Source organism: Mixophyes fleayi, chromosome 9, assembly GCF_038048845.1.
Source record: "Mixophyes fleayi isolate aMixFle1 chromosome 9, aMixFle1.hap1, whole genome shotgun sequence".
NCBI classification, from domain to species: domain Eukaryota; kingdom Metazoa; phylum Chordata; class Amphibia; order Anura; family Limnodynastidae; genus Mixophyes; species Mixophyes fleayi.
Window position 1 is genome coordinate 64,967,257 of NC_134410.1, and position 27,535 is coordinate 64,994,791.

General features: G+C 43.3%; 1 protein-coding gene across 2 annotated transcripts in view; it reads right to left on the minus strand.

The window, feature by feature from the left end:
* The window catches only part of LOC142100714 (mitochondrial ornithine transporter 1-like), a 47,998-nt gene extending 32,956 nt beyond the window's left edge, over nucleotides 1–15,042 (minus strand). For both annotated transcript variants that reach the window (XM_075184459.1, XM_075184458.1), the window contains exon 1: nucleotides 14,965–15,042. The gene's annotated coding sequence lies outside the window, so the exon portion shown is untranslated. The remainder of the gene's footprint in view (nucleotides 1–14,964) is intronic.
* Nucleotides 15,043–27,535: the final 12,493 nt, after the last annotated feature.

A 27,535-nucleotide genomic window follows, 5' to 3' on the forward strand; every position in this document is an offset into this window, starting at 1 on the left:
CATCATTTTGGCCCTGCACTGCAACAAAATCAGCATTTTTGTCGCTGGGGCAGGGCCAAAATGACACGATTCGCCACTGAGGCCCGTCAGTGACAGGGTGCAAGAGAATGGCGACTGCAGCAGTACAGGTACCAATGTGATCCTTTTTAAATAGCTTTCCCCATGCTTGCCATGAAGAAGCAATCGCAGGAGACGGCTGACAAAGGCAACCACTGGTGAAATCTGGTGTCAGCTATTGCCTGCTTCGGGGCATGGTAAATAGGGAGAAGCCCTCTCTTTTATGTGAGAGAACCGCTCAGCTGGAAGAGAGCAGGGAGTAATTTGAGAAGTCAGGGAGTTATCTTCTGTTAAAAATTGAAGAGATCTGTACTGAGAGGCCTGACAAGGACTGGAGACAGAGAATGCTGTGAGGCTGCCAAGTGATATTAATTGACGAGGAACAGCAAATGTACACTGGCTTATAGTAGAATAAGCTGCCACATTACCATTCTCACCTGGAAACTGCTGTTGAGAACCTGTGAGGGAAAAGTGCCCGAGAGCCCTAAAGATTTTAAGGAAGAGAGAGGTTGGCTAGTGACTTTACAAATCCCAGTGAGTATCATAGCACAGAATGTGCCATTGTTACTGTTGGACATTCTGCGTTTCAGCAACCTTCAGTGAACAGCAGCCATTTTGACGAACCATGTCATGGACGCCCACATCCCATGCTATCATGGGGAATAAGTATATACACTTTCACCTACATTTAGCACAAATGCTGCCATTTAAGAGCTGAACCAGTGGCGGAACTACCATTGGTGCGGCAGGTGCCGTGCACCAGGGCCCATGGAGATAATGAAGCCCGCTGCATGGCAGATGCAGAGGGTCTGGGGCCCGGCTCCTTCCTCCCTGCCTGCTTGCACCAGGGCCCACAGCTTGCTAGTTTCACCTCTGAGCTGAACATATCTAAAAATGTGTACAACAAAAAATATGGCTATAAATTAGAGATGGGCAGGCTCGGTTCCCCGAGAACCGAACCCGCCCGACCTTCAGATAATCGAGTACCGAGCCGAGTCGGCTCGTACTCTCCCGCCGACTCGGAAATCAAAACGAGGCAAAACGTCATTGTGACGTCGTCGGATCTCGGAGCGCAGTTCTCGCGATGTTTCAAATGCATAAATATCCGCCTCCACAGCCATCCAGTGCCATTTAAGAAAGAAAAGGGTTAGGTCACAGGATTAGAGCAGTTATTAGAGCAGGAAGAGAGGAATATAGAGGAGGCATTTTTCCAAACATTACAAACTGTTTGGGGTGTCTCATTCCCTCCTAAAGAAACTATTTTCTGCCTGCAGAAATTGTAATATACCAGCACAATTTCTTTCTGAATTTGCACTACAAGTGTTGGGTGTCACTTATTTCCCTGTAGTAAAATCTATTTTCTGGTGCTGAAATTATTAGATACCAGTACTATATATTTCTGAATTTGCACTACAAGTGCTTGGGGTGTGACATATTCCCCTGTTCCCAAAAATCTATTTTCTGGTGCTGAAATTATTAGATACCAGTACTATATATTTCTGAATTTGTACTACAAGTGCTTGGGGTGTGATATATTCCCCTGTTCCAAAAAATCTATTTTCTGGTGCTGAAATTATTAGATACCAGCACTATATCCTTCTGAATTTGCACAAGTGTTTTGGGTCTCATTAAAATGGATTCACAGCAGTCCACATATGAGCAGGATCAGCAAGCAGCTGCTGCCACCAGTCCTGATGGTAGTCTTCCCTGTACGTCATCAGGTAAAGCCTATGTAAAAGTACATAGTATTTTTAAGTCAGGGGGAAAAAAACACACACAAGAAAAAAAAACTTTTACCGTGTTGAAGAGAAAAAGAGCTGTAACTGATGAAAGTTAAACTGCAGAGAAATTTTTATTTTCCAACATGCCATTCTACACACACAGTGGCAAAGAAAGAATGAGGCCTTCGCCTTTCTCTATTAGTGTGAGATCTAAAAATGTTACTGAGCCTTCTTCTTGTAAGACCAAGTAATTTGGAGTCCAAAAGTGGTGCACAACTACTGTTACGTGTGAAAGCCGAGCTGCAAGAAAACAGAAAGGCATTAGAGGAAAATGTATGCTCAGAATCAGAAATGACACCAATCCCTGAGGAGAGTCCATCCAAGAGTGGTATGTGTAATCGCGACCATTCTGATGGTGTACCCATAAAGAAGGGCCCTTTCAGCATTTCTGCTAATGTGTGCCTGAACAGCCCGAGTGTAGCCGGTGATACACCAAGTGAGGATGACACTTTGGAATTAGAAGAGGATGAGGAGGAGATTTGTGTAGCCGATGAGGGCGCTAATGAGGATGTTGATGAGGATGAGGTTGTTTGTGTAAGTCCTGCACCAGTGGCAGCAGTGTGGCATCAGTGGCAGCAGTTCTAGCACGTGAGGTTCTGGCACCAAATTGCACTTTCCAAAGAGAAGCAGGGATGACGCAGGTGGCACACCACAACAGTTTGACATCTGGGGGTAAATGTATCTAAGTGCGAGTTTGCCAGCGTGTTTAAATCGCGGCAAATCGCGGGTTTTAAAAAAAAATGGAAATGTATTAAGCTGCGATTTTGAGACTCATGTTCAAAATCGCTGGTCATCTCTGGCGATTTTGAGCGATGTCAAAACTCACGAGTTTAGCAAACTCTCCTGTGTTTGGCAAACTCGCCTGTGTTGTAACAGTGAGTTGTCAACACATCACTGTTACACTGGCCCTGGTTAAAAGTTAAAGAATAGATAAAAGTAAAAAAAAAAAAAAAACGTGAGGTCCCCCCGCTATTTATGCTTAACCCTAGTGCTGCCTGACTAGTGCTGGTCCCATGAAAATCGGGGAAAAATTTTGCGTGGGGTTCCCCCGATTTTCACTTTACCAGCACTAGGCAAACCAGCCAGGGTTGGCGGCACTATAGCAGGGGGACGCGCAGCAGGGGTCCCCCTGCCATAATGACTAACCAACCCTAGACTGTTCAGCGCTGGGCTGGATTCCCTAGGGAGTGGGGTCCGCCGAAAAAAAATGAGGAGAGTTTGCTAACTCGCAGCTTCATACATTGGAGACTTGTATACCTGCAGTGGCAAACAGTGGTGAGTTTGATCTCTGGCGATTTTGCAAGTAGCGATTTTTACAGAAGCAGAACTCTGGCGATTTTGTATGAAAACTCAGCTTCATACATCGGCAAGTTTCAACTCTCCCGAGAAAATCGCTGGAGTTGCAAACTCGCACTTTGATACATTTACCCCCTGGGCTGGTTTGAAAGATTTTACCAAAAAATGTGTGACCTTGCCCATAACTCCAACCAATGCTACTATTAAAATGCAAAGGATGGTGGAGGATTATTTTCAAGCGTTAATTGATATGGAAATGTCAGACAGTCCCTTTCCATACTGGGGCATTTCTATTTTATGTACAGTCTTTGCAGGCTGCTGTTTTGTCAATTTCATTATAAGTAGGGTGTAATCTAAACCCAAACAGAAAATCTGCTTTAGGCATTTCTATTTATGGTACAGTCTTTGCATGCTGCTTCTTTCTCTATTTAACTATAAATGTAGGGTGTAAAATACAGACAGACACCCAACTGCCTTTTTTGCTATGATTGTCAATAGCTCTTTTTAGAACATTGCCTGCCACCCTGGATTGGTGTGTGTAGCTGTAAAAATTAAGGAGGGCCTAGCAGGGATTAAACAGTATTTTTCAAAATTTGCACTAATAAGGTTTGCCAAGAATATACACCGAAACAGAACATCTGTTTTGGGCATTTTTATTTTATTGTACAGTCTTTGCAGGCTGCTTCTTTTTCAATTTTAATGTCTGGGAATAATCTAGACCCACACAGAAAAGCTGCTTTGGGCATTTCTATTTTATTGTACAGTCTTTGCAGGCTGCTTCTTTTTCTATTTCAATTTTAACGTATGGGAATAATCTAGCCCCAAACAGAAAATCTGCTTTAGCCATTTCGATTGATCGTCCAGTCTTTGCAGGATGATTTTTTTTTCAATTTAACTATGAGTGTAGGGTGTAATATACAGTTAGACACCCAACTGCCTTTTTTGCTATGGATTTTGTCACGAACAGCACTCACCTGAGTCTGCGTGACGCATATGTGACACAGGGTCAACCACAAAGACAACCACCTGGTCTGTCTAAAATGATTAAATCCTTCCCTATCTATGCCACACACTAGCTTTGCGATACTAATTACCACCACCAAGGTTGTTTCGGATAAGAGCTGACACTCTTATTTAGGAAGCCTTCGGTTCTCCCTAGCATTAATCCAACACAATTTACTTTAATCAGAGTTCACTTAAACCACCAGGTTTGCACAGTTTCAATTAGGTAGCGTCTGGACCAAACTGTCGCGTGAATTCATAAGAACACAGAGACTAGAACTTATTAAGTGTAATTTAATATGGAAAATACATCCACAATGCTTAAGATAAAAAGATAATAAAATGACATACAAATAGAGTGCAATTGTTTCTTATAAAATAAAAAGGATAAAACACAGAATTGATACCTCACTTAGAATCAAGTTTGTGGTGCCGGGAGGAGCAGGAAAAAATGGAACCTCTTCAATTAAACTCCCTCAGAAGAAGAACCCAGGGTTACATTTTCAATACAGTTTTAAAGTCAAGCTACAGGGCCCCCCAGCCCCCTTCCCTGTGAGGTCAGAACCAACAGGAGGGGAGAATGCAAATTAGGGTCTTATGACTTTGCTGTTTGAATACCTCTAAGTCAAGTTTTCTTTACACCGTCCTAACTTTTCAACAGTATGGTTTACGAACATGATTTTACCTTCACACAACAGGTCCTAAGTTTCCCTTCATCTGCATACCACACATGCCTCTGGTATGTATGATATTGGAGAAAATGATATGATCTTTTCCTGTGCCCTTATTCAGCTTGAATCTGTCATTAACATACAACCCAGTCTCTGCAGTCGGCCTGTCTGGGGCCTCCCAAACATGTGTGAGATTTCATTGTCTTGCAAGAGATCTCCTCAAAGGCATTCACATTTGCCATCCTGCCATAAATGGTATAAGGTGCTATCCTTATCTACCAGCCCCCCTGGGTGGTTTAACATCCACAAAACCCATTGATCTAACAGCTTCTAAGAGCACCAGGTCACACTATTTCTAGGAAGTAATACACAAACATATATTTGCAGATTTATGCCTAAACATTAGCTTGCACATGACACCTTCCCTTTTTAAGAGATGGCATGGGAATTGACTGACAGGTCATAGCCCAAGCCATCTCCCACAGATCCCACCTGGTTCAAATGGAATAGCTGTTAGCCGGGTCTCAATAGGTTCTCTGGGGAGAAGGGTTAAAAAGGGGTTACCTATCTCAGACAGCTGGAACTTCTGGTCCTGCAATAGCTGTGGGCAAACCTCTGCATTCTTACCTACGCTCTCTGCACCTTTCACTGACTGTGTGTCTTTGTGGGTGCTGCTTGAGAGAACATCTCCCTCCCACAAGAACTCCTGTAAATGGGAACCCTTCAATCCTGGCACAGCGGAATACCTACGTCCACTCTGCCCTGCTTCCCCGTTACACAATTCCCCGTCTGTGGGATACACTATGTGATTCTGATCTGAGGGTCTAAGGAACAGGACACTCCGCTCCCCCTTAGACTCATCTATCTGGGGGTGTAGTGTAACAGGGAGTTTGGGTCCCTCATCTATTTCCTCTAAGCCATTAGATAGCTGGATAAGTGAGTGTGGGCTAGCAACTGACTCCCCTGTCTCTATAGGCAACTCAGAGGAATGGTCAGAACTCAGATGTAGATCTAAGTGGTGAACATTCGAACTACAGGTCCCAGCAGCAATGTAAGGATTGCTGTCCCTCGCTACTTCCCGTTGGTCAGGACTATGTGTCTCCCCCACATGCTCACCCGCTCTGTGTGCAGCTGATTCAGGCACAGAATATACATCTTCCCTCTGCCCTCCCTGCCAGTTACCTTGTACAACATCTTCTGAGCATATTACCTGGGTAGAAACATTGTCTTTCTCTAGCACAACAGAATTAATCACATGGTCATCTGTCCCTTTTCTAGAAAGCACATTATCTATACCAGTATTAATGCCCATATCTGCAATCACAGTATCCGCTGTCCCCATCCCAGGACAAGATGTCAGTGTAAAAACAGGTTTAGATTCTAACACAATACTGTTATTGGCATTATCCTCATTATTCGCATTAGGTACAATAATACATTCTCTTTCCTTGTCACCTCCTGGTGCCTGGGAAAAAACGTGGTTACTCTCAGCAGGTTCTGGTACTGTAACATGGGCGGCATTAAAATCATTACACACTTCAGGTATAATATGGCATTTCCGTTCCCTGTCACACCCTGCTGCCTGGGAACAAACGTTGGTATTCTCAGCTGATTCTAACACAGTGACATTAGCATCATTACCTACATCAGATATAATAAGACATTCCCTGTCCCTGTCACATCCTGGTTTACACATTTCCGGTGCAATTGAACAGACCTTTTCCTTGTCACCTCCTGCTACCTGGGAACAAACTTTGGTACTTTCAGTTGATTCTGACACAGTAACAGGGGTGGCATTGACATCGTCATTACAGACATACTGAGACAACATTCTTCCTAAATCTGTCCCCAGTAACACATCTATAGGCATATTATCTGAGACCCCGACATCCCTTATACCTCTTCCAGCACCCCAATCAAGGTAAACTTTGGCTACAGGTACCGTTAGGTGAATTCCACCCACCCCTTTCACAGAAATACATTTTCCTGGAATGAAGTCCTCTAACCCTACCAGTTCTGAATGAACTAATGTAACATCCGCACCAGTGTCTCTTAACCCCACAGTTACCTTGTCACCCACAGTGACTGTTTGTATGTTGTCCTTCCGGCCCCCTTCTGGTCCCGCAACACACAGGACAGCTGGTGAAGATTGCAGGGAAGGTACCCCCCCAGCGGAGGGTGAACTGGTCTTCTTCTCTGGACAAGCGGTACTAATGTGCCCCACCTGGTTGCACACAAAACACCTGCGGGTGTCTCCCACAGCAGGCTTTGCCCCAACCCTCCCAAAAGATGAAGAAACAGTGGGTGATGGCGTTGAGGGGGGTGGCGTTGATCCTCCTGGCCGGCCCCCTTTCCAGGCCGACTGCCCTGGCACAAAAGTTCCTCTTTTAGCTGCAGGTGCCCGGGTGACAGTGTACTTGTCAGCCAGTCTAGCTGCTTCCGCAGATGATGTAGGATCACGATCCACTACCCATTCCTTCACATCAGCTGGGCACAAAGTCAGAAACTGCTCCTGGATCATCAAATCTTGCAGAGCATCAAAGGTGGTGATCTGTAGCCCTCCAACCCACTGTTTGAATGAAGCACACAGCTGGGCCACAAGTCCTGAATATGTGTCAGAGGCACTGCGTTTTAAATCTCTGAATTTCTGCCTATGCGCCTCTGGGGTGATGTTAAAGCGTTGCAACAGGGCACTTTTGATTGCCTCATAATTTCCGTCCATCTCAGGTGGAAGATCTGCAAAGGCTTCTAATGCTTTACCTCGCAAACCAGGGGTTAAATATTGTGCCCACTGATCTTTGGCCAGTCCATACTGTCTGCATGTCTTTTCAAAACCTCGCAAAAAAGTATCCAAATCCCCATCTTTTTCCAATACAGGGAAATTCTCAGGACGGGGTCTGCTAATACCAGCATCTCTGGTCTCTGGCTGGCGTTTGAGCTTCGCAAGCTCCAGCTCATATCTCCTCTCTGCCTCTCGCTCGGCAGATTCTCTTTCTGCCTGTCGCTCTGCTTGGCGCTCTGCTGCCTCCATAGCAGCACGCCTCTCCTGACGGTCAGCAGCTTCCTTCTCCTGGAACTGCTGTATGAGTTGCATTTTAGTTGTAATGTCCGCTGGGCCCAAATATTTTAGGGCAGTTTGCAAATAAACATCCATAGCAGTGTCCACACATGAACCATTAGAATCATCCGAAATTAACAGTCCCTGGTTTTGAGGAATATCCACAGTCAGGTCCGCTTCTGAGTTCTGGCTATTCTCTTCCTCGGACACAACTGTGAGTTGCTGATCCCTCTGCACAAGAGCTTCAATCAATTGCTCCTTGCTTTTGCCACTGGTGGGAATTCCTCCATCCTCACAGTCTGAAATCAGCGCCTCCTTTGTCAAGCGTTTATATGCAGCAGCCATCTCCTCCGCTTAATGCCAAATAAAAAAAGATAAGAAAAAAAAGAGAAGGGGAGGGAAAGAAACAATTGCTGTATGTCTTATAATGTTTTAAGCATTGAGTTCAGTCTCTGGTGAATTAGTCTGTATTTCCTCTCTCAGGGATCACACAACCCTAATTCACTTAAGTTCTTAAAAAAAATAATTAAAATATATATCCCACAAGCTTGCCACCAATTTGTCACGAACAGCACTCACCTGAGTCTGCGTGACGCATATGTGACACAGGGTCAACCACAAAGACAACCACCTGGTCTGTCTAAAATGATTAAATCCTTCCCTATCTATGCCACACACTAGCTTTGCGATACTAATTACCACCACCAAGGTTGTTTCGGATAAGAGCTGACACTCTTATTTAGGAAGCCTTCGGTTCTCCCTAGCATTAATCCAACACAATTTACTTTAATCAGAGTTCACTTAAACCACCAGGTTTGCACAGTTTCAATTAGGTAGCGTCTGGACCAAACTGTCGCGTGAATTCATAAGAACACAGAGACTAGAACTTATTAAGTGTAATTTAATATGGAAAATACATCCACAATGCTTAAGATAAAAAGATAATAAAATGACATACAAATAGAGTGCAATTGTTTCTTATAAAATAAAAAGGATAAAACACAGAATTGATACCTCACTTAGAATCAAGTTTGTGGTGCCGGGAGGAGCAGGAAAAAATGGAACCTCTTCAATTAAACTCCCTCAGAAGAAGAACCCAGGGTTACATTTTCAATACAGTTTTAAAGTCAAGCTACAGGGCCCCCCAGCCCCCTTCCCTGTGAGGTCAGAACCAACAGGAGGGGAGAATGCAAATTAGGGTCTTATGACTTTGCTGTTTGAATACCTCTAAGTCAAGTTTTCTTTACACCGTCCTAACTTTTCAACAGTATGGTTTACGAACATGATTTTACCTTCACACAACAGGTCCTAAGTTTCCCTTCATCTGCATACCACACATGCCTCTGGTATGTATGATATTGGAGAAAATGATATGATCTTTTCCTGTGCCCTTATTCAGCTTGAATCTGTCATTAACATACAACCCAGTCTCTGCAGTCGGCCTGTCTGGGGCCTCCCAAACATGTGTGAGATTTCATTGTCTTGCAAGAGATCTCCTCAAAGGCATTCACATTTGCCATCCTGCCATAAATGGTATAAGGTGCTATCCTTATCTACCAGCCCCCCTGGGTGGTTTAACATCCACAAAACCCATTGATCTAACAGCTTCTAAGAGCACCAGGTCACACTATTTCTAGGAAGTAATACACAAACATATATTTGCAGATTTATGCCTAAACATTAGCTTGCACATGACACCTTCCCTTTTTAAGAGATGGCATGGGAATTGACTGACAGGTCATAGCCCAAGCCATCTCCCACAGATCCCACCTGGTTCAAATGGAATAGCTGTTAGCCGGGTCTCAATAGGTTCTCTGGGGAGAAGGGTTAAAAAGGGGTTACCTATCTCAGACAGCTGGAACTTCTGGTCCTGCAATAGCTGTGGGCAAACCTCTGCATTCTTACCTACGCTCTCTGCACCTTTCACTGACTGTGTGTCTTTGTGGGTGCTGCTTGAGAGAACATCTCCCTCCCACAAGAACTCCTGTAAATGGGAACCCTTCAATCCTGGCACAGCGGAATACCTACGTCCACTCTGCCCTGCTTCCCCGTTACACAATTCCCCGTCTGTGGGATACACTATGTGATTCTGATCTGAGGGTCTAAGGAACAGGACACTCCGCTCCCCCTTAGACTCATCTATCTGGGGGTGTAGTGTAACAGGGAGTTTGGGTCCCTCATCTATTTCCTCTAAGCCATTAGATAGCTGGATAAGTGAGTGTGGGCTAGCAACTGACTCCCCTGTCTCTATAGGCAACTCAGAGGAATGGTCAGAACTCAGATGTAGATCTAAGTGGTGAACATTCGAACTACAGGTCCCAGCAGCAATGTAAGGATTGCTGTCCCTCGCTACTTCCCGTTGGTCAGGACTATGTGTCTCCCCCACATGCTCACCCGCTCTGTGTGCAGCTGATTCAGGCACAGAATATACATCTTCCCTCTGCCCTCCCTGCCAGTTACCTTGTACAACATCTTCTGAGCATATTACCTGGGTAGAAACATTGTCTTTCTCTAGCACAACAGAATTAATCACATGGTCATCTGTCCCTTTTCTAGAAAGCACATTATCTATACCAGTATTAATGCCCATATCTGCAATCACAGTATCCGCTGTCCCCATCCCAGGACAAGATGTCAGTGTAAAAACAGGTTTAGATTCTAACACAATACTGTTATTGGCATTATCCTCATTATTCGCATTAGGTACAATAATACATTCTCTTTCCTTGTCACCTCCTGGTGCCTGGGAAAAAACGTGGTTACTCTCAGCAGGTTCTGGTACTGTAACATGGGCGGCATTAAAATCATTACACACTTCAGGTATAATATGGCATTTCCGTTCCCTGTCACACCCTGCTGCCTGGGAACAAACGTTGGTATTCTCAGCTGATTCTAACACAGTGACATTAGCATCATTACCTACATCAGATATAATAAGACATTCCCTGTCCCTGTCACATCCTGGTTTACACATTTCCGGTGCAATTGAACAGACCTTTTCCTTGTCACCTCCTGCTACCTGGGAACAAACTTTGGTACTTTCAGTTGATTCTGACACAGTAACAGGGGTGGCATTGACATCGTCATTACAGACATACTGAGACAACATTCTTCCTAAATCTGTCCCCAGTAACACATCTATAGGCATATTATCTGAGACCCCGACATCCCTTATACCTCTTCCAGCACCCCAATCAAGGTAAACTTTGGCTACAGGTACCGTTAGGTGAATTCCACCCACCCCTTTCACAGAAATACATTTTCCTGGAATGAAGTCCTCTAACCCTACCAGTTCTGAATGAACTAATGTAACATCCGCACCAGTGTCTCTTAACCCCACAGTTACCTTGTCACCCACAGTGACTGTTTGTATGTTGTCCTTCCGGCCCCCTTCTGGTCCCGCAACACACAGGACAGCTGGTGAAGATTGCAGGGAAGGTACCCCCCCAGCGGAGGGTGAACTGGTCTTCTTCTCTGGACAAGCGGTACTAATGTGCCCCACCTGGTTGCACACAAAACACCTGCGGGTGTCTCCCACAGCAGGCTTTGCCCCAACCCTCCCAAAAGATGAAGAAACAGTGGGTGATGGCGTTGAGGGGGGTGGCGTTGATCCTCCTGGCCGGCCCCCTTTCCAGGCCGACTGCCCTGGCACAAAAGTTCCTCTTTTAGCTGCAGGTGCCCGGGTGACAGTGTACTTGTCAGCCAGTCTAGCTGCTTCCGCAGATGATGTAGGATCACGATCCACTACCCATTCCTTCACATCAGCTGGGCACAAAGTCAGAAACTGCTCCTGGATCATCAAATCTTGCAGAGCATCAAAGGTGGTGATCTGTAGCCCTCCAACCCACTGTTTGAATGAAGCACACAGCTGGGCCACAAGTCCTGAATATGTGTCAGAGGCACTGCGTTTTAAATCTCTGAATTTCTGCCTATGCGCCTCTGGGGTGATGTTAAAGCGTTGCAACAGGGCACTTTTGATTGCCTCATAATTTCCGTCCATCTCAGGTGGAAGATCTGCAAAGGCTTCTAATGCTTTACCTCGCAAACCAGGGGTTAAATATTGTGCCCACTGATCTTTGGCCAGTCCATACTGTCTGCATGTCTTTTCAAAACCTTGCAAAAAAGTATCCAAATCCCCATCTTTTTCCAATACAGGGAAATTCTCAGGACGGGGTCTGCTAATACCAGCATCTCTGGTCTCTGGCTGGCGTTTGAGCTTCGCAAGCTCCAGCTCATATCTCCTCTCTGCCTCTCGCTCGGCAGATTCTCTTTCTGCCTGTCGCTCTGCTTGGCGCTCTGCTGCCTCCATAGCAGCACGCCTCTCCTGACGGTCAGCAGCTTCCTTCTCCTGGAACTGCTGTATGAGTTGCATTTTAGTTGTAATGTCCGCTGGGCCCAAATATTTTAGGGCAGTTTGCAAATAAACATCCATAGCAGTGTCCACACATGAACCATTAGAATCATCCGAAATTAACAGTCCCTGGTTTTGAGGAATATCCACAGTCAGGTCCGCTTCTGAGTTCTGGCTATTCTCTTCCTCGGACACAACTGTGAGTTGCTGATCCCTCTGCACAAGAGCTTCAATCAATTGCTCCTTGCTTTTGCCACTGGTGGGAATTCCTCCATCCTCACAGTCTGAAATCAGCGCCTCCTTTGTCAAGCGTTTATATGCAGCAGCCATCTCCTCCGCTTAATGCCAAATAAAAAAAGATAAGAAAAAAAAGAGAAGGGGAGGGAAAGAAACAATTGCTGTATGTCTTATAATGTTTTAAGCATTGAGTTCAGTCTCTGGTGAATTAGTCTGTATTTCCTCTCTCAGGGATCACACAACCCTAATTCACTTAAGTTCTTAAAAAAAATAATTAAAATATATATCCCACAAGCTTGCCACCAATTTGTCACGAACAGCACTCACCTGAGTCTGCGTGACGCATATGTGACACAGGGTCAACCACAAAGACAACCACCTGGTCTGTCTAAAATGATTAAATCCTTCCCTATCTATGCCACACACTAGCTTTGCGATACTAATTACCACCACCAAGGTTGTTTCGGATAAGAGCTGACACTCTTATTTAGGAAGCCTTCGGTTCTCCCTAGCATTAATCCAACACAATTTACTTTAATCAGAGTTCACTTAAACCACCAGGTTTGCACAGTTTCAATTAGGTAGCGTCTGGACCAAACTGTCGCGTGAATTCATAAGAACACAGAGACTAGAACTTATTAAGTGTAATTTAATATGGAAAATACATCCACAATGCTTAAGATAAAAAGATAATAAAATGACATACAAATAGAGTGCAATTGTTTCTTATAAAATAAAAAGGATAAAACACAGAATTGATACCTCACTTAGAATCAAGTTTGTGGTGCCGGGAGGAGCAGGAAAAAATGGAACCTCTTCAATTAAACTCCCTCAGAAGAAGAACCCAGGGTTACATTTTCAATACAGTTTTAAAGTCAAGCTACAGGGCCCCCCAGCCCCCTTCCCTGTGAGGTCAGAACCAACAGGAGGGGAGAATGCAAATTAGGGTCTTATGACTTTGCTGTTTGAATACCTCTAAGTCAAGTTTTCTTTACACCGTCCTAACTTTTCAACAGTATGGTTTACGAACATGATTTTACCTTCACACAACAGGTCCTAAGTTTCCCTTCATCTGCATACCACACATGCCTCTGGTATGTATGATATTGGAGAAAATGATATGATCTTTTCCTGTGCCCTTATTCAGCTTGAATCTGTCATTAACATACAACCCAGTCTCTGCAGTCGGCCTGTCTGGGGCCTCCCAAACATGTGTGAGATTTCATTGTCTTGCAAGAGATCTCCTCAAAGGCATTCACATTTGCCATCCTGCCATAAATGGTATAAGGTGCTATCCTTATCTACCAGCCCCCCTGGGTGGTTTAACATCCACAAAACCCATTGATCTAACAGCTTCTAAGAGCACCAGGACACACTATTTCTAGGAAGTAATACACAAACATATATTTGCAGATTTATGCCTAAACATTAGCTTGCACATGACAGATTTCAATAGCTCTTTTTAATGCGTTGTCTGGCACCCTGGATTGGTGTGTGTCTGATAAAAGCACACATCCCGGCGATGTCAGAGCTCATTGACATTAGCTGTAGAATTACCTCACTTATCCAAGAAACAGGTGGAGCACTAAATTATGTTATTTTAGGCCAAAAAAATTGAATTTTTTAACAAATTGCAAAACAAAACCAAAACACGCAAGGGTAACACAAAACACAAAGGTAATCCAAATCCAAAACCAAAACACGGAGTCACTGAGCATCTCTACTAGAAATCCTTTTTTTTTTTTTTTTATGTGCGACATTTCCTACATACGTTCAGAGTACAAATGCTTCCATGTCTAAATGAGCCCCTGAGAGAGCAGGGGTACGATTATGCAATTTGCACCTTGCCCTTCCCACTTGATAACGCAAATCTTGTCATCAATACCTGTCCACATCTTTTCACAGATTCTCCAGCAAGGAAAATGAAAAATAATTATGTGCTAAAGACAGAACTGCATAGGAAAGTCACTCTCCACCATTTCTCTACCCCCCAACACCATGCAGGTTGCTCCTGAAGCGCACTGCTCTTCACATGGGCCTATTTTTTAAGGAATCTGCAACTCCACCATCCCCTATGTTAATCTAGCCTTTTGTAGATCTACCACTGCACCATTGACAAAAAGTTTGAAACACCAGTTATGCCCATCCACCAGTTTTTAGACTTCAGATAGTAGAAACACACCCAGGTTGTAGTGGCTTATTAAAATTTACTTTGTTAATAGGGTGCAAAGTACATGTATTTGAGAATAGGTGCAATGTATTATTTCATAGCATTTCAGGAATAATATGGCAGGGTTATCCTGCACAGGTACCTTTCAGTTTCTACCAACACATATATTCACTGCAGTTTCCAATCCAGCTATTAAAAGCCACACATATTTAAAATATGTTAGCACACAGAAAAACATGTCTATCTTGTTTTTATACATTATATTTTAAATAACTGACCTGGCAGAATTCACCTTTAAAATGTAACTGGTTTTTTTTTAATGCATAATGACTTTTACCTACCTGCTTTCTCTATCAGCAGATCTGAAAAAATGTCTCTGGTAGATGAGTGTGGATGGCCATTGTGGCCACACCCATCAGCATGCTTTTCTGTGAATGAGACACATTTCTAGATCACCGATTTAAGAAACAATGCATACAATTCTTACAAAATAAGCTCCATTTAAACCACCTCATCAAGCCTCTCAAACCCTCCCCAACCATGCACACATTCCTGTGAAGTCACAATCGCTTGATAACAGTCTATTCCCCTTTCAGGGTCTGAGAACCAGGACAGTCCCTTCAAAATCTGGACTATTAGGAGGTATGAATCAAGAGATACATGCTACCAATTAAACACAACTATATTTCCTCATAGTGAAATAACTTGTGTATTAAGCACTTTAGTGTATGTTTTTGCACATTAGACACAGATCAAAGGATCACTGCACACAGCCAACAACACGCTTTCACCTGATTCCAATAGACTGATTGTACCTCTGGTGTGCCTGTGAGGCCTATACCTCCCAACATACACTATTTCTATCCTAGTGTCCCTATTTTATTCATTTGACTGCTAAATTCAATGTAATCATAGAGAAAATGCATATATAAGCAATACTATCTTTTTAACTCCATCATATCTGAGGGTAGTTTGGGGGTAGTTTGCACTTTAATGACCGGAGCAATTTATGTGTTTTCATGCAGTTACCTTCAGCAAAAATAATTTTTAACCTCTGGACCAATCACCTGTATAAGGAGGCCTGATCTCAAAGGGATACAGTTGATACTGAGTATCAGCTGAACAAAGTACTATGTGAGGCACTCCTGTCCATAAAGGTCATAAATGTAAAATCAACTTTATTAGTAACAATTGTTAAAAGAGAATTGGATAAATAACCAGATATCTTGTGAGTCGTCGAATTTTAAAATATAGAAGTGAAAAAGATTGAAATAAAGTGTGAGAAAATTAAAAATGACCCATAGGGAAAGCCGGTTATCCTTACTATATATCAGATTCGTATTATAGTTTCATACATAAGGATTAATCTAATCTCCAATTGGATTCTTTGTTTATATATAGGACCACTGTAGATTAATATGTTGTGTCTAATCACGGCATTGGTTCATAGCAGGTACAGCTACCTTGGTAGCTATCATAGGGTTATTATTAGCCCCATATAGATTGGGATGCTGTTTTGTGTATATATATATATATATATATATATATATATATATATATATATGAGATATAGGGCACTCTCATATAGTATTGAGATTGAGTATTGAGATATATATATATATATATATATATATATATATATATATATGTGAGATGTAGGACACTCTCATATAGTATTGAGATGTCCTATATTCTATAGAAAGAGATTTGTGGGCTTATACAGCCATGATTATTAACCTCATATGGGTAAGGATGTGATTATGTATATCTATATGACATTTTCATGTATTTATTACTACATCCTTTACCCAGAGGAAGAGATTGTTTTGGGTATGTTTGATAAATAGATAGTGGTAATAATAGAGGCTTTTATTGATAGTGATGATTTCACAAGGGCACTATATACATGAAGAGTGCCTATAGGTATAATTGGAAAGTATCCACAAGTGAAAGGGAGTCTCTCTGCAGATTGACCCAGCCGTGAGATATACACACAGATAGGACAAAATGAGTTGCCCACTAAAAGTATCAGAACTGCCAGAGAATGCACATATTATCCCAATCTATAAGAAACTTTCAGATGGATTCCCGCATAGCGGTTATAGCTGCCTGCTATTATAATTCAAAATATGAACCTTGATTAAAGAACACGATCGCGGAGAGGTCCCGCTAACCGGCTCCCTACTTCCGGGTCTGTGACGTCATGCGTCACGTTACCCGACGTACGTTTCGCCAATAGGCTTACTCATGAGTAAGCCAATTCCCCGTGAGTAAGCCTATTGGCGAAACAGAGGGAACTTCTAATCTCAGATTAGTGTCTGTCATTGCCAGAAGGTAAGCAGTCAGAGGTCCACTACAAACTGACAGAGTTCCAGAGAGTCCAGGTCCAGTCCAGCGGAAGGCAGGTTCCAGTTGATAGCACAATATTCTGTTCAGTTCCAGATGCCTGCTGTTTCTACTCCTTCTACAGTACAGGCTATTGAGGAGAAAAATGAGATGCCATTGAAGATCCAGCTCTTTGATCCTTGTTTCAAGAAACCTGCATGTTTCCAGAACTGATCTGTGTCCACGGCAACTGCGATTAACCTGTTACATACTGCACAGAACCGTACTCTGAGCTGATCTCCAGTACTGTGACCCGCCTGAGCTACAAGTCTGGCTTTGAACTTTTATACATTGCCGGCACTATTCCTCCCCACATCTTTTGCACACTTCTGTGTTTATTCTTTTTCAAAGGGATACTACCCTCATTATTGTCTTCTTAGGAATCATTATAGGTGATGGGACTACTACCCACACTATTATCTAAATATTATTATTTGGACTATAACCCTCAGTGTCATCTTTTAAAGTGAGATTTTTATTTTTCATTGTATTTGTTATAAAATAACTCTGTTATTCTTCATTATATTCCACATGAAAGTTGTTTCAAAGACTTCTAACATTATATTCTGCCACTGCATATTTTACTATCTCAGAGGGGTAAATGTATTATGGACAATTTTAGCAAATCACCGATATTCAGCGACTTTGACAGCTAAATTTAAAACAGCATTGTGTTTAAAGACAGATCTTGCCTATAAACACATTTCCATTTTAAATTTAGCTATCAAAGTCGCCGTATATCGGCGATTTGCAAATATTGCTCCGTAATACAATTACCCCAGAGAGTGAATTTATGCTCTGAGGGTCTGATTCATTAAAGAACTTGAATCCCTATACATGTGAATGCTCAGAAAATGGACTATACACCTATGAACACCGACAGCTTATGATTTGAAGGATGGAATAGGGTAGGAAGGTAGCGTATGTGCGTAGTCAACCTACAGTGAGGGCATGCCAAGGTTGAGCACACAAACATCCATCCGATTCAAGCTTGGGGCATCTCTTAGGTACGTGATTTTTAGCCGTATCACTTACACCTTCCCTGTAACTGGTGCAAGTGCCCACTGATAGTGATGACGGTCACGTATGTGTGCTAGAACATGTGTTTGGTTTAAATGTGAGTAGCTTTAGACCACATCCAAGTCAAGTTATTTAAGCAAAGAATACGACTTTTAACATGGTATTGTTGTGGAGAGCTTTAAATAAATGATCACTGTACTCAGTAATTTGTGTTCTTGAGAGTACTGCTATTGCTGAATCTGTTGCTTCATACTTGTTGTTTCTGATTCTATTAATGCATGCTATTGCTAAGTGTTATCACTGAATGCCATTTTCACTGTGCTATTATTATCTTTTATTTATATGGCACCACAAATGGTCCGCAGCGCTGTACATAGTGCATAGAAAAATACAAAACATGGCATACAGGAAAGTACAAGAAAACAAGTGCAGTATAAATAGACAACTAGAATGGACAACACGACTGAGGACAAGTAGACCTGGCAGAGAGGTATGAGTAAATAAAGAACACTGGGAGCTAGAAGGAAGGAAAAGAGGTGGGGAGTGAACTAAAGCAGGGTGGGCCTGAGCCCAGGAGTGTGGGTGCAACTAACAGGACCAGAGTTTGTAATGGAGGGAGGAGAGGAGGACAGAGTCAGGAACCCAGAGTCAAGGTAGAGGAATGAAGCTCGGGTGCCGGAAGCAACAGGATGGTGACAGGAGAAGGAGGACACAAGGAATAGAGGGTTGTGCTTGCAGAAGCTTACAAACAAGGGGCAAACTAACAGGAAATACCAAAGGGAGTTGGGGTGAGGGGACTAGAAAACTAAATGGAGAGCGGAAAGGGAGGGAGGGGACTAGAGCAGTGAGGGGACTAGAAATCTGAAAGGAGGAGTGGAAAAGGGCTGGTGAGATGGGGAGGAAGACAGAGGGTGAGGTATAAGATTGTAAGTGAGGAAGGAAAGAAAGGGGGTTGAGGAGGGGATGGGAGAGGTTAGATGGAGGAAGGATAGGTGATCCTGCGGGTTAGGGGATAGCCTGATCGAACGAGGGAGGTTGTTCCATAAAAGGGGGTAGCCCAGGGGAAATCTTAAATGCAGCAGTTAGACGTGGTAACCAGATGGGAGGTGAGACGACAGTCATTGGCTGACCGTAGAGAGCGAGAGGAAGTATGAATGGAGGTGAGGTTGGAGAGATAAGGGGCTATGGAGCTAAAGAGGGCCTTGTAGGTGAGGGAGAGGAGCCTGAAGAGGATTCTTTTTGGAGGGGAAGCCAGTGGAGTGCTTGAAAGAGAGGGGAGGCAGAAGTAGAGCGGCGAGACAGGAAAATTAGTCTCGCTGTAGCAGTGAGTATGGACTGAAGAGGAGCGAGGCAGGAGTGGGGGAGGCCGGAAATGATAAGAGAATGGATGAGAGTTTTGGTGGTATCAATGGAGAGGACGGGATGGATATGAGCTATATTGCGGAGATGAAAGCAGCAGGTTTGGTAGAGGGATTGGATATGGTGGGGTGAAGGACAGGGAGGAGTCAAGGATCACACCTAGGCATCGAACTTGAGTAAGGAAGGAGATTTTGGTATTACCAATAGTGATGAAGAGGGTGGTAGGGAAGGGGACTTTAGAGAGAGGGAAGACAATGAGTTCAGATTTGGCCATGTTAAGTTTAAGGAACTATTGGGACATCCATTGTTCAGTTAATGTTTTGCACTAAGATTGAGTTATGAGCGTTTTGTCGCTATCCAATAACGATTGTCGAATCTCGATTTGTGTTTCCAACGCACAAAGATTTATTCTCAAAAAGTAGCAGAATATATTCAAGCGAAATAATAATAAGTACAGCCGTTACTTATCGCAGGCGCTCTGGATCCAGTGAACAGTCATTCAGTCCTGAAGTCTGTGGACAAGATGTCTGAACACTAGATGAGGAGCTGCTGCTTTTATGCAAACAGAAATACAGTAAAACAATGCAGATGGTGTGGCTTGCTTCTATTGGTCCAGGTTTCAGGAAGGTCCTGGGGGTTGCAGATAATAGGCTAGTTTAAGTTAAGGAATCCAAAGGTGGGGGTCATCTCTCCAGGGGATAGGCTCCGATCTTCCCGCCAAGATTTCCTAGTCTTAATAGTCCATAATTCCCTAACATTAATAACTTGAGTATGCACTCTGCGATCCCTTCGCAGAGTGAACCGGACAGTCGCAAATGTAAAGGGGATTAGTATGATACCACACATGACATGTTTCCTTCAACCTGTACCATATGTTTTACTGATATACATATAACTTATAATATTACACATAAATACTACTATATTTCGACATAAATAACTATGTGTTGCAACTACCATTAATGTGTACTGTTTTACAAATGTGTGTGTTGGTGCGAATGTATGTAAAAGCGTAAATACTGTTGCTGCCGCATGTTGCGGCTGCGTACGCCCTTCCACGCCGTAGCTTACCATACGCATCTTTTCAGACAAAGACAACCAAGTTTGCTCGATTTTAATTGAAATTACTTTATCCAATTTGCTGACTTCGACAGTTCCATAAACTATCACCTAATCACCGTTTCAAGTTCAGGGTTATGCAACATTTCTTCACAGGCCATGATCTCGGTATATTGCACCACCCTTTCAGTCTCGTTCTCAGTGTTTCTCCTAGAAGACTGTTTTCCACACTTCAACACAGTAGGAACACCTTTGACACATAAACCAATTGCTAAGATGACACCCAGTATAAGGAGAAGGAGCTTACCTACACTAGCAACCATTTCCTGTACCCATTCCCCCAGACCAGAGAACCATTTCACAGGATTCAACCAGGAGAACCATCCTGCTACCTTTTCCCCGATCTCATATAACGAAGAATTATGGTTCCTTCGAAATTCCCATTTTAGTTGCAGAATTTCATCCATCTTCCGGTCTATAACCTCCTTAGGGTCATCTGTATTATTGGTGATGTACGTGCAACATTTGACACCAAACTGGGTGGCCAACGTCACACAATACCCACCAGTAATAGAGGTGAGATAATTTAGTACCAGTCTATGTTGCACCAACTCCTTCTTGTACGCTTGTAGCTCCCTTCCAGTATACCTGAAAGTGTCATCATACATCTCGGTGATATTGTCTATCAATTAAGCTAGGTCTTGTATATATTTAAAGTTTAATGTTCCCCGAGCGGTCCTGGTGAGATCTAGAGAAACCATAACTTGAAAACCAGCGGTTTCACTAATCAATTTTGTAGCTATGGGTTCCTCACCAGGAATCATATTTCTCTTGCCACGGTGTTCATACTGTGTGTATATGTATGGTGGTGATGTAGTCTTGTGAATACCAACCATTTCTTCATGAGTAATAGTCATGATTTCAGGAACCAGTTTAGCTAAGAAACACAAGCCCTTGGAACTCGGAGTCACCCAGGAATAAGCTTTCCTCCCACACACAAAGTACACATCATCAGGGAGAACATAAGGAACAGTATGCCCATTAATTATATCACACAGGGTTTTGATAAAACTACCCATGCCTAGTGTCTCCATTTGCTCAAGACACGTGTCAGCATGGATGACATTCTTACAATTACCTATAGAGACTTTTCCAATGGATACTTTCTTATGTTTGGTTATACGCCCTAATTTGTGACTTCCATCAACATTCCTGCCTATTGTTGACCTTGTAAGTCTCCCTCCAAATGAGCGTGGCGAGCCATTGTCTGATCTGATAGGTCAACTTCCCAATTCTCCAGACGCTTTGCAAGAGAGATATTTAGGCACAGCAAAGATCTGTCTACGCTCAACAATTTGGGGGCTCTTGAGTTTGGAGGTTTCGTTGCCGGACGATACGCAAGACCAACGGATTTCGGTTCCCCAACAAAAGGTGGAGACTCGTCATATACGGGTAAGAACGCAATGTGTTCAAAACCTGAATTTTACTCTGTGTTGTGAAACCGAATGTCCGTTTTGCATTATCTAAGGTACGCTAACTGAATCTAGGGACAAAAGAGAAAACTGTTTCTTTTTACTGTAATTGTGCGTTTTAACTGTATTGCATTGCTTAGCATAAGTGTACTTCCTGCTTTGCGTACGCGAACTTCCGGTAGATTTGCCACGTGGTTAAACAATCGTTTTGATAGTTGTTATACATGCATTGTATAATTACTTGTTAAAACCTCTGGGACATTATTACTGTTGTTGGGAACTTTGATTTTCTGCGCAGAAAAGGTGTATGCCGTGTGATTTGTTGAATTTAAATACACTAAGGTTTGATCTATTGTTGAATAGAGTGTCAGTTGCTGTCTGACGAGGCAGGTGCCCAACTGGTGTACGCTATACAAGGCAGGTATACCGGAGGCGGAAACTAAGCGAGTTTTCGCGACGTGCACCCAAGGGTAATCGCATCGCTTACTGATAAGCTTTAAGCGTTGCGATTGCACCGCACGGCAAGGAAAGCCGTGATTGCGACTTGGGGGTAACGGGGAGGAATTACGTTGGTAAGGTTGGTAATTGACTTTACCGGATGCTGCCAGGCGTAATAAACTCAACAAATTTTGTTGGAGAGTCAGGGGTAATCGAGGAGTTGATAACCCTTTAGTCCGCATTGATATTTCTGTATTAGGGGTCCTCGTTCAATACGAGAGGAAGCGAGTGGACGTGGCTTGTAGCAAATACGTTCACGGGCCAATAAAATATCTCTAGCGGTAGATTGCGGGTAGCAGAGTGTTGAAATTAGTGGCAGGATACTGTGATATTTCTGGAACCCTATTTGTGTGGCCGGATATTGTGATATTACTGGGACCCTATTGTTCAACATGGGTGCTAAGCAGACGTTAGAGATGGCTGAGGTACTGCCTAAGGAAGGGCCTATTGGTTCAGCAAGATTTCTCATGTGTAAGAAATCTGGTACATACGCAACTGCGTATTGCGACACGTGGGTCAAGATGACCAAAGATTGTGTTAGGCCTTTCCCAACAATAGGGAGTTTTAATGCAGAGGTACTAAATAACGTAAAAGATAAAATGTGGTTGATTAAGTCAACAAAAGTGAGAAATAAACATAATGACTGTTTAAAACTGTGGCAAATGGAAGGCAACACGTGGCAGAGCAGCGAGTGCACAGCGGAAGTAGGCGTGGTGAAAAGCGCACGCACAACGGAAGTAGCCGTTGAGAAGCGTGGAGAACTCAGCGCAAGCGTGCCCTCGCCACCCTATGTGGCAGGGGGAGTAAGTACAGCCGTTATTAAAAATGAAAAAAAGGAAATTGCTAAGTTATATCCTGTTTTAAGTCAGTTTAAAGTAGGTGTTTCTGAAGAAGAGGATGAACCCACGGTAATTTCAGCCATTGCCCATGCTGTTAATGTGTTAGAGGTTCAGCGTAAGTATGGAAAGGGGGCAATGGCTGAGATAGGTGAGAGTAGTGTGACCACTAGGAGAGACAATATTCAAAGTACTAAAGTAGCTAACCCTGAAGATAGTGAACCAGTGGGTACGTATCCAGTCCGCACAATATCAGTTCCCAATGGGAAGGCGGATAAGGATGGTGTAGTTCCTTTAAGAAATGTTACAAGGCATTGGCCCTGGACTAGATCAGAATAACGTTCCATTATGACTGAATTCCCAGATCCTAGAAAAGAGTTGGCTAAGTGTCAGAAGTTTGTTAAAGACTTGGGAAATGCACACGATCCAACCGATAAGGATTGGCATGTAGTGTTGAGGGCGTGTCTTCCTCCCAATACTAACGTACAACAATTTATTAAAGATTGTTCATTGGAGGAAGACGACACCTTGACAGATGAGATTAATCAAGAGAATATAGAACAGATTGTCAAACATTTAGCCATCTATTTTCCAGTAGTAGCGAATTAGAGTAAGATTTTCACCATAAAACAAAAAGATAGTGAAACAGCATCAGATTACTTTAGTAGAGCTATAGCAGCGATAACACGGTTCACTGGGATATCAAACATAGGTGAGGACCCACATCACAGGGAAGTAGCTGTAGGAGTACTAATGGATGGTCTTAGGGAAAATTTAAAAACCAGAGTACAAACCTCATTACCTAATTGGAGAGGCATCACGGTAGATTCCCTTAGGGAGTCTGCTGTGGAGCATGATAAAAATATCTTTAGGAAAAAGGAAGAAAAGAGTGACAAGTTGATGACGGTAAGTATACAAGCATTAGAGGGAATGCATACACGACCACCAGCTTATAACCCACATAACAGTAAACGCAGAATGTTGAGATGTTATAATTGCAAAGAAGAAGGACATATGAGGAGAGATTGTACTAAGGGAAGATATAATCCTAATGAAGGGTCGCATAGATATCCTCCAAGGAGGGATTCACATAGACTAGAAGACTCACACCTGCCCGCGCATATTACAGCAGCAAATGCTGCGCGGAAAAGCAATAGTCAGTGCTAGGGGTCAGGTCATACCTGTAGTCTACAGCCAGTGAGGTTAACTGAGAGTCTGAGAGAAGAACCAACAATGATAGTTGACATAGCTGGTAGGAAGCAAACTTTTCTTGTAGATACAGGGGCGGCCAGATCTGTGATAACCTCTCCTTTTAATCTACAGGTGACCAGTAAAACTATTCCAGCTATGGGGGTAACGGGAGGAGTGTTAAATTATCCTCTAACTAAACCCTGCTGAAGTTACTATCGGGCCACTGCATACTAAGCATTTGTTTCTCTTAGCTGCAGCGGCTCCTACTAACTTGCTATGGAGAGACTTGTTATGTCAAATGGGATGTGTCATATACTGTACTTCAGATGGTGTGTTCCTAGATATACCAGAGAAGGTCGCGCATGAGGTACAGGACATATTGGACACCCCTCAAAGGTTAATGTTACACTCTACTGTTATAGAACAAAGTCCATCTCAAGTAAAGGGGATGTTGCTGGAAATACCAGGTTCACTATGGACCAGAGATGGACAGGACACTGGACTGATGGCAAACGTAGCCCCTGTCATGGTCAATCTAAAAAGTGGTAGGATAGCTCCAAAAATCCCACAGTATCCATTAAAACCGGAGGTGGAACTAGGGGTATATCCTGTTGTTGAGAGGCTGTTACAACAAGGGATTTTAATTCGTACAGCCAGTACAGCAAATAGTCCCATTTTCCCTGTGAAGAAGAGTGGGGGGAGGGGCTATAGATTAGTCCAGGACTTAAGGGGAATTAACAAAGTTGTTGAGAGCCAATTCCCCGTAGTGCCGAATCCAGCTGTCATCCCCATGCAGATTCCACCGTCTGCTAGTCATTTTACTGTCATTGACCTATGTTCTGCTTTCTTCTCAGTCCCTCTTCACCCTGACTGCCAATACCTTTTTGCATTCTCCTACCGGGGAGTGCAATACACATGGACTAGACTGCCCCAGGGGTTCATGGACAGCCCCAGTATTTTCTCCCAAGCCTTACATGACTGTTTGCAATCCTTTCAACCCCGCAATGGGTCTGTTCTAATTCAATATGTGGACGATTTGTTGCTGTGCTCTGATTCTTTTATGTCATGTTTACATGATACTAAATTGTTGTTGCTCCATCTCTCACAAACAGGGCACAAGGTGGCAAAGGATAAATTACAGCCATGTCAGACTAAGGTCTAATACTTAGGACACTGCCTCACCAAGGGGCTAAGACACCTGACAACCGACAGGATTGAAGCCATACAACACATGACTCTGCTGCAGAGCCAGAAGCAGATTCATACTTTCTTGGGGATGTGTGGATACTGTAGATCCTGGATCCCAGGTTTTTCTATTCTGGCATTACCATTGCAGGAGCTAGTCTCTTCCTCAAAACCAGAACGTGTCGTACACACAGAAGAGTCAGAGCAAGCGTTCTTTAATCTCAAAGATAGTCTGACTAGAGCACCTGCATTGGGAATACCTGATTATGAAAAGCCTTTTGAACTATACTATACGGAAGCTGATAGTTGTGCAGCAGGTGTCCTCACACAGAAACGTGACGCTAGCAGACCGGTAGCATACTACAGTTCACAATTGGACACTGTGGCAAGATCACTCCCAACATGTCTCAGAAGTGTAGCAGCAACTGCTCTTCTGGTAAGTAAGAGCGAGGATGTAGTATTAGGACATAATTCAACTGTCTATACACCCCATGCTGTATCAGCTCTGTTAAATTCAGCCCAAACCAGACATGTTTATTCAGCTAGATTCACAAAGTGGGAACTAGCTCTGATGGCACCCTCAAACATCACCATCAAACGATGTAGCACCTTAAATCCAGCTACATACCTTCCATATGTGTCTCTAGAGACACAAAGGGTGGGAGGTGAGGAGACCCTGGTTGATGATGAGTTAGGAAAGAGTACTGATACGCATGATTGTATGGAACACCTGAACTAGACCTTTACTGCAAGGCCCGACATAAGTTACACCCCCTTAGAAAATGTCGATTTTACGTTTTATACAGACGGGAGTTGTCATAGACAGACAGAGACGGGAGAACTATGTACTGGTTACGCTGTTGTAGACGATCAGGGTGTGGTAGAAGCTGAACCCCTTGGCCCACCTCACTCAGCCCAAGTGGCGGAACTAGTAGCATTAAGGAGAGCGTGTGAGTTGGCAGAAGGTAAATCAGCTAATATATATACTGACTCTAGGTACGCCTTCGGGGTAGTGCATGATTTTGGGGCCCTTTGGCATCTTAGAAACTTTACGACAGCAGCAGGTACGCCAGTGGCACACTCACAACACATAAAAGGACTTTTTACAGCGATACAGTTACCCAAGACGGTAGCCGTCATAAAGTGCAAAGCCCATACCCGGTATCATTGAGCAATAATAGGGCGGACGAAGCTGCTAAATGGGCAGCAGGGCAACCTATGGCTGTATCACCTGAGACTATGATGGTTTTTCAGATATTAGACATGCAGAAATTAATTGAAATGCAAGGCGGTCTGGAAGTCGAAGGGATGTGGTCAAGAGTTCTCAGGACTCTGGAGGGACGGACAAGGTAAGCCTGTAGCTCCCCGAACGTACTATCCAAGCCTGGCTGAAGCAGCACACGGTCTGACTCACCTGGGTAAAGAAGGTATGTGCAAACTGGTGAGAGCATACTGATGTGCTCCTGGATTTTCCACTCAGGCTGGTAAGAAAGCAATGTCATGTCTTACTTGTTTGAGGAAAAATGTCGGGAAAACTATTCCAACTGAGCCATCCCACATCCCTCCTACAGACGGGCCTTTTCAGGTAATACAAATTGACTATATCCAATTACCACCTTGCAGGAATCTAAAGTATGTGTTAGTATGTATTGATGTGTTTTCCGGTTGGGTAGAAGCATATTCGGCAGCCACTAATACTGCTGTGTTCACTGCAAAGAAAATTGAACAAGATTTTGTGTGTAGGTTCGGTATCCCTAGAATCATTGAAAGTGATAGGGGTACCCACTTTACTGGTGATATCTTCCAAAATATGTGTAAGCTCATGGGAATCAGTAACAGACTTCACACCCCTTACCGACCACAAGCCAGTGGTAAGGTGGAAAGAGTAAATGGTACTATTAAGAACA